The sequence below is a fragment of the Lygodium microphyllum genome, chromosome 27 (assembly GCF_053477565.2).
Source record: "Lygodium microphyllum isolate KBCC chromosome 27, Lygodium_microphyllum_v1.1.10, whole genome shotgun sequence".
Classification (NCBI taxonomy): Eukaryota; Viridiplantae; Streptophyta; class Polypodiopsida; order Schizaeales; family Lygodiaceae; genus Lygodium; species Lygodium microphyllum.
Window position 1 is genome coordinate 39337516 of NC_141161.1, and position 7978 is coordinate 39345493.

A 7978-nucleotide genomic window follows, 5' to 3' on the forward strand; every position below is an offset into this window, starting at 1 on the left:
ACCCAGAATATTTGGAGATGATAAAGGAAATTTCAGAGAAGGACCAAAACCCCAGACTTAAGATCAAATATCAAGAATTCTCCATCAATGAGGGACTTGTCTATTTTAGGACAAGCTTATGCATACCCTTGAGCAAGAAACTCAAACATAGAATACTTTGAGAGGCACATGACTCCCCCTTTTCAAGCCATCCCAGATATATCGAGACCCTCAACACGATCAGAAAGAGCTACCATTGGAAGAGGCTTAAGGGAGACGTGCAATATGTCACAAAATGTTTGTCTTGCCAATGCATTAAGGAGGAACATGTCAAGATTCTTGGGAAGCCACAACCTCTTGACGTCTCCCAAATGAAGTGGGAACTCATCAGCATGGACTTTGTTGTTGTGTTGCTTTCATTGCAAGGAGGCTACAATTCAATTATGGTTATAGTAGACATGCTCACCAAGGTTGCACACCTCGTTCCAATCAAGACAAACTATAAAGCTTTAGATATTGCCAGATTGTTCATCAAGGAGATATTCAGACTCCATGGGTTGCCTAGAAGGATCATCAGTGAGTGCAACTCCCTATTCACATCTCACTTCCGGAGAGGGATATTTGGGGCCATTAGGACTCAACTTTGTTTCACTGCAGCCTATCATTCTCAAACTGATGGTGGCCAAATGGACAGGGTCAATCAAGTCATTGAAGATATCCTTACAGCTTATTGCTATCACGTACCCAAGAAATTGATCTAATATCTACCATTGGTAGAGTTTGCCTATAATTCTTCCTACCAACAAAGCATTCCAATGGCACATTTTCAAGCATTGTATGGTCATGATTGTTATACCCCATTAAAATTTTAAAATCCTACTTTAAGGGTAGAAGCTTCTAAGGAAATACTTGAGGAAATGGATGAGTAGGTTAAGGCCATCAGACAAGACATTAGAGCTGCCAAGGATAGGTAGAAAGCCTATGAAAATCTAAATAGACAAGAGCGACTCTTCAATGAGGGGGATATGGTTTTTATTCGTGTACAATCCAAGAAGAGTTTATTATCATTGGGAGAATTTAAAAAATTAAGTCCAAGGTATTACGGACCCTACAGGATCCTCAAATGCTGACATGATATGCTCTATCATCCATTTGTCCACCAAAGAGTAGGTTTTTGGGCAAAGCTAGTACATGATGTATATTATGCAAAACAAAAAGGTTGCCCAAAGCTAACTGCAATCTAACATCCCCAATGCCAATAATATCTAATGCACTATCGTTTCCCAGTCTCATAGAACCCGTAATGCTGTGATAGGTATGAAACCAATTCCGATACAGGGGTTCATGAAAAGAAACCCTTGAATCAAGTAACTACTATGACCATCGAATATTGCATTATCTTGCACTTTCTCCTTGTCTTTCTCATTGAGCATATCATTGCACATTTTATGGCACTACGGCCTAATATGATCATGCTACCTACAATAACGATACACCAAAGAGAACTTACGTCTATGGGACTTATTGCAAGGTTGCCCACAAGACTGAGACTTGCCCTTGTTAGGCTATTAGTCTCTACCATGGTTATTATTGCCATTATCACCATTTCTTCTTCTAACAATCAATGCATGAGAATTGCGGGCTACATCAATGTTCTTCCTATTTACCTCTGTTGAACACAGTCTTTAGCAAGACTAATAGCACCTTGGTTATCACATCAAAGTGGTGTGGGAGAGAGGAGGATGGCCAATATATAATAGAATACTTGTCAAAGACATATTAACTCTCAAGCTACTAAAGATATAGCTACATATTCAGCCTCTATAGTGGAAACAATAACACAACGTTGTTTCTTGCTAGTCCAAGAAATAAGACAACCATTGATATATAAACAATTTCCACTTTTAGAATGCATAGATAAGTGAGAGTTTGCCTAGTTTGCATTTGTATAACCCAAAAGCTAAATTGAATGTAGAGAATCAGAGTTTTATTGGTGCCAATAAACCAACCCAAAATCTTTAGTGTCTTTCAAATAGTTCAAAACGCATTTAGATGCAGTACAATTTTTAAGACACGAAGAACTAAGATGTTATCCAAGAAAATTTGTAGCAAAAAGAATGTCAATCTAAGAATTAAAGCCAAAAAATTGAAGACATCCAACAAGATTAGCATAAGATTGATGTAATGCTAATTTTCCATCGTTTTGTAGTAGAAAGTGAGAGTTTTCGGTAGAGCTCACGTGCAAAACCCAAATCAAAAAATTCTAAATAATATTTTCAATGAAATTTTTTTGACACAATAATAAAACACCATTTTCTCGATAGCATTGAATTTGAATACCAAGATATGAGTATGTCTCCAAGATGGACCATGTCAAATGTAGAAGATAAAACCTTCTTTACTTGTTAAAGGAAGTTGAGATTGTTAGAAACAAGTATGGTATCATCCACATATAGAGTAAGAATGACAAAACAATCATTGTTGCAATGCTTGACATATAAGTTAGGATATGAAGAACATGAGATAAAACCTTGTTTTGTATAGAAGAGATCAATTTTTTGATACCAAGGTTGTGAAGATTATTTGAGACCATAGAGTGCCTGATGAATTTTGTTAGTAAGATTTTTCTTATGTTTGACTACAAATCCCTCTAGTTGCTCCATGTATATCTCCTCCTTTAAATCACCATTAAGAAAAGTAGTTCTCACATCCATTTGGTGAACCTCCAAATCAAACTCAATAGCAAAAGCTAACAAGACCCAAATATTGGTAATACAAACAACATGTAAGAAAGTTTCTTGATAAGAAAACCTTTCCTAAGTTCATGACCCTCTGGCAAGAAAGCGGCGTGTCCTTGATATACCATCTTCTTCATGGTTCATGACTTTCGGGAGTCTAACTGTGGCCCGCACAATGGACATGCATGATAACTTGAGGTAACCAAACCTATTCAAACACCTCTACCCAGTGAATACAAACTTGAATGAGCTATGATAGATATTACCAATGAGAACAGAAGCCTACTTACCTGAGCACTCTCCGAATTCCGAAAAGTCATGCATCGTTCACATGAGAATGGCTCGAATATTAGTGGACTGTCGACCATTGCGCTTGCTCATATCTTGCATGGTGACCCCCTCCTCCCACAAAATCTTAAGCTCATCGACTAATAGATAAAGATACACATCTATATTTTTGACTTTCTGGCGGCCGGGAACGAGTAAGCTAAGGATGAGATGTCCTTTCTTCATAGAAAGCCATGGAGGGATATTGTGGTTGACAAGGACTATAGGCTACAAACTCTAAGAAGTTGAGCGCAGACTGAATGGGTTCATGCTATCCATTGCAAGACCAAGCCGAAGATTCCTTGGCTCTTAGGCAAAGCTTGGGAAGGTAGAGTAAATGTGGCTCCATGCGCGTGAATCCGCTGATATTCGTTGAACTCCATCTGTGGACCTATTCTGTGCATGCTACGTTGTCAAGCTCGCCATGCCGGACGTATGAAACATGTAGTTTATGCAAGGGATAAGCGAAAAGTGTCTAAGAACTTTTTAAGGGATGGTTTGCCCTTGCAAATCTTGTCGATACCTGTGAGCACCACACTTTGAACATGTCTCCATAGTCTCATATTCTCCTCGAAACAGTATGCAATCGTTGATACATGCATGGATGTTGTTGTAGTCCATGCCAAGCTTTCGTAAAACATGTCATGCATCATCAAGAGACTTAGGCATGGTATTTGGAAGTTGTAATATATGATACTTCATTAACTTGAAAAAAATCATAAAATACCTTGAAAAAGCACAAATATTTTTAATGATAGTGCCGAAAAGAAATCAACGAAGCATACGTACAAGGTACCTGATCAACTTGGTCATACTCGCATCGCTCCATTCGTATTTTGCTTGCACACTTAGGAGTGCAAACACTGTCTTCAGGCGAGATACTTGGCACCCATCATATAATGGTATAGATACTTCCTCTCTAAGCGGATCAAAAGTCTTGGCATCCATGGACATCAATGCATCGATCATTGCCTCTATTTTAGGCTCCAAGATTGTAGGTAAGTCTCGAAGGTTGCATGTCTCCTATGGTATTGACGGTATAGATTGGGTAGTACCTTCCAAGTGGTGGATTGGCTCAAGCACTCCATCCATCGCACACCCATGAACTCTTCTAATTGAAGGGTGCACTCCTCCTTGGGACGAGACGTCGCCTCCCTAGATAGAAAATTTACCAGCCACACCCAATCTTTTTGTATATGGTATTCAATTAGCTTGCCAATACAATGCATGATTGATATAAACTTTTCTTACTATTTGCTCAAAATCCAAGATCGCCTGGTCAATGATCTCAGATTGAAACTCGCCGAAGCGTCGTACGTGTTATATAGACAATTGACGTTTTCGTCCAATTGCCAGCTTACATTGAGAGCATGGACATGGGACATGCTGATTAAGATACACCTCACGATCTTGAACATCATGACCTTCATCGTTTTCCATTTTGTCTACGTTACGACAAACAAATTGTTTTTGTTATCATTCTTTTTTTCTTTCTTAAATTGTTTGAGAAGGGATTTCTTCTCTTATAACTCAGCAAAAATTAAAACGTATGTAAAGTCTCCACCCACCCACAAATTAACGTATGTAAAGTCTCCACCCACCCACAAATTTAGAGAGTTTTTTTTGTCTCATGGTATTGTGCTGGACCTCATCGGACCTCATCACCACTCTCTCTTTGTTTTTTATCCATTCATTCTCTCCTCTCCTTCCATCTCTCTCTCTTTTTCTCTTTCTTTATTATGATGTATGTTTATTCCCTCTCTCTCGTTCTTTCTTCCTTTTTCTCTTCCTCCCCCTCTCTCATTTCCTTTAACAAAATACATCTCTTTCTCTACTACCAATTTCATTTAACAAAACATCTCTCTCTCTTTACCACTACCATTACCACTACCACTACCACTACCACTACCACTACCACTACCACTACCACTACAATAAACAAGAAAAGAAGAAGAAAAAGAGAGAGAAAAAAAAAAACACAACAACAACAACAACAACTACTACTACAACAAACAAGAAAAGAAGAAAAAACTACTACTACTACCACTACTGCAGTAACAATATCAAACAAGAAAACTAAACAACAATAAACAAGAAAATAAAAAAAAACTATTACTACAACAACAACAACAACAACAACAACAACAACAAACAAGAAAACCACCACTACTACTACGACCACGACTACGACTACGACTATGACTACAACTACAACAAACCACTACCACTACCACTACCACTATAATAAAAAAGAAAAGAAGAAGAAGAAGAAAAAACAACAACAACAACTACTACAATAACAACAAACACGAAAAGAAGAAAAAACTACTACTACTACTACTACGACAAGAACAACAACAACAAAAAACAAGAAAACTAAACAACAATAAACAAGAAAAGAAAAAAAACTACTACTACTACTACAACAACAACAAACAAGAAAACTACTATTACTACTACTAGTACTACTACTACTACTACGACTACCACAACAACAACAAATAGGAAAATAATAAATTAAACAACAACTACCACTACCGCTACCGCTACCACTACCACTACCACTACCACTACCACTACCACTACCACTACCACAAAAACAACAAACAAGAAATTAAGAAATTAAGCAACAACTATCACTACCACTACCGCTACTACTACTACTATGACTACCACAACAACAATAAATAATAAAAAAAGAAAAGAAAAAATAAAACAACAACAACAATAACAACAACCTCTCCCTCCTCTCTCCCTCTCCCTCTCCCTCTCTTTCTCTCTTTCCCTATTATATTGAATGTTTTCTCCCTCTCTCTCTCGTTCCTTCTTTTCTTTTCTTTCTTCCTCTCCCTCTCTCATTTCCTCTCCCTCTCTCAATACACATGATTTTTAACAAAAACAAGTAAAAGAAAAAGAGAAAAAACAAAAACAAAGCAAGAAGGAACAATGCACTCACCGTAAAGGCCCAAGGATGGATTCGGCGGCTCCTCTTTGTGACGATGGCTTCTCTTCGCCCTCAGTATACTTTCTCCTCTTCTTTGCAAATGGCGACGGCGGCGGTGAGAAGCTTTCCTTCTCCCTCTTTCTCTCTTTCTCTCCCTCTCCCTCTCAAATGAAAGACGGAGTTCGGTCTCCCTTTCACTCTCTCTTTCGTTTGATCGCACAAAATAACGTGCTCGGGTTTCGGCCTGCGTTTTTTTGTCTGAGCACCATCGCTATTTGCGTTGCTATTAGCGTCGCATTTGCGATACAAATAGTGATGCCACTATTTTATGTCAGAAAGCACCGTCGCTATGCCTTCTGTATCCTTGTAGTGTTGGTACGGTCAAAATCAATAAAGGGACTAAGATCCACAAGTCTTGCAACTGAAAGAAGATTCCTTTGTAGATCTCGGACATGTAAAATTCCACATAGAATTCTTGTTGAAGAAAGAGTACCGAGATATAAATCACCTATACCTTTAACTTGATAGGTTTTGTTATCAAATAACATAAACCAATTTCTTGACAGGAATAGAATGATAATTATGTAGCCATTGGGACTGATATGCCATGTTTTTCATAGCACCAAAATTAATAATAAAAAGATATCCATCATGAACATGAAGTATCATTTCCAGAGAGATAGAATAACTCAAACAATTTGCTTGTTTAGTAGTGTTGTTCTATGTAGCAATGTATGGTCTATTACGATTTGAATCAAAATGCCTCTTGAAACATAGATGGGTTGGATGATCACTCTTTTTGCAGTGGTCACAAGGAGAATAATCTCTTTATAAACATCGTTATTTATTTGTAATACCATATGCTTCATCATATTTTTTTCCCCAACAATCATCTATATAGTGTGACCATTTCTATTGCAATAAGAACAGTGTCTCTTAGGAAACTTGAGATGAGAGAATTTACCACCATGATGACTCCTACGTGTAGAGCATGGAAAGGGATGACTTCGAGCAAGTAAAGCTTGGTCGATTTGTTTTGATTGTGTGTCCTCTTGTCAAATCATAATTGTTTTCTGATTTGTGTATTGTCGATCAAAATTGATTCCATCTTTGTTACAAATATATGGTAACATTATTATCATAAGCATGATCCTTTACAATATCAAGAAGGTGTGTTACCAATTGCTTTCATGGAATAACATCACTAGTAGTAGCAAGCTCATTGATAATGTTCTTGAATGATTCGATATGTATTGTCATAGAAGTTCCAATGCTGTATTATAAATTAGTGATCTAATTAGGATGAAAAAGTATTTCTGTAATAGATTTCTTCTCAAAATTAACTATCAAATACTCCCATGTAGCTTTGTGAGGTTGAAAGATTACATACATTAAGCATAAGATATTTTTGAAGAGTAGAAAGAATATACCAACGAGCTGCTTTGTCAAGTCTGACCCACTCATGATAAATGGTTTGCCATTCTTCAAAGATTGGTCCTTCAACAACAAGGATATTAGCATGAGCTTGGTCAATTGGTTGAGGCAGATATTCATAATTAATAAGAACAATATCATGCAAGTCATTGCCTTCAAGAATTAGCAGAATCTTTTACTTTTCACCCAAGGAATCCTTGTCTTGTCCTTGAAAGTGAGAAACATAACATTGTCCATAAGGAAATTCATTAATGATTATAGAATTCAACATAGCTAGCTAAGAGAATATGTACAATATGAGATTACAGAATTTACACACCATATACGAAGAAACAAGCCAAAAGTGCAACACAATAAATCATACCTAAAGCTATGCTATAAGGAAATATGTTTAGTTCAAAAAAGCATACTTCAAAAGAAAAAGACCAAGATAGACGAAATGTGGGCAATAAAAAATTGGTCTAATATGGGGGAGAAATATGAATAATGTTCAAAATGTTATCGCTTTATTTTTTGGCTAGGAATAGATGATGATCTGGCTAATTTTGGCAGAAAG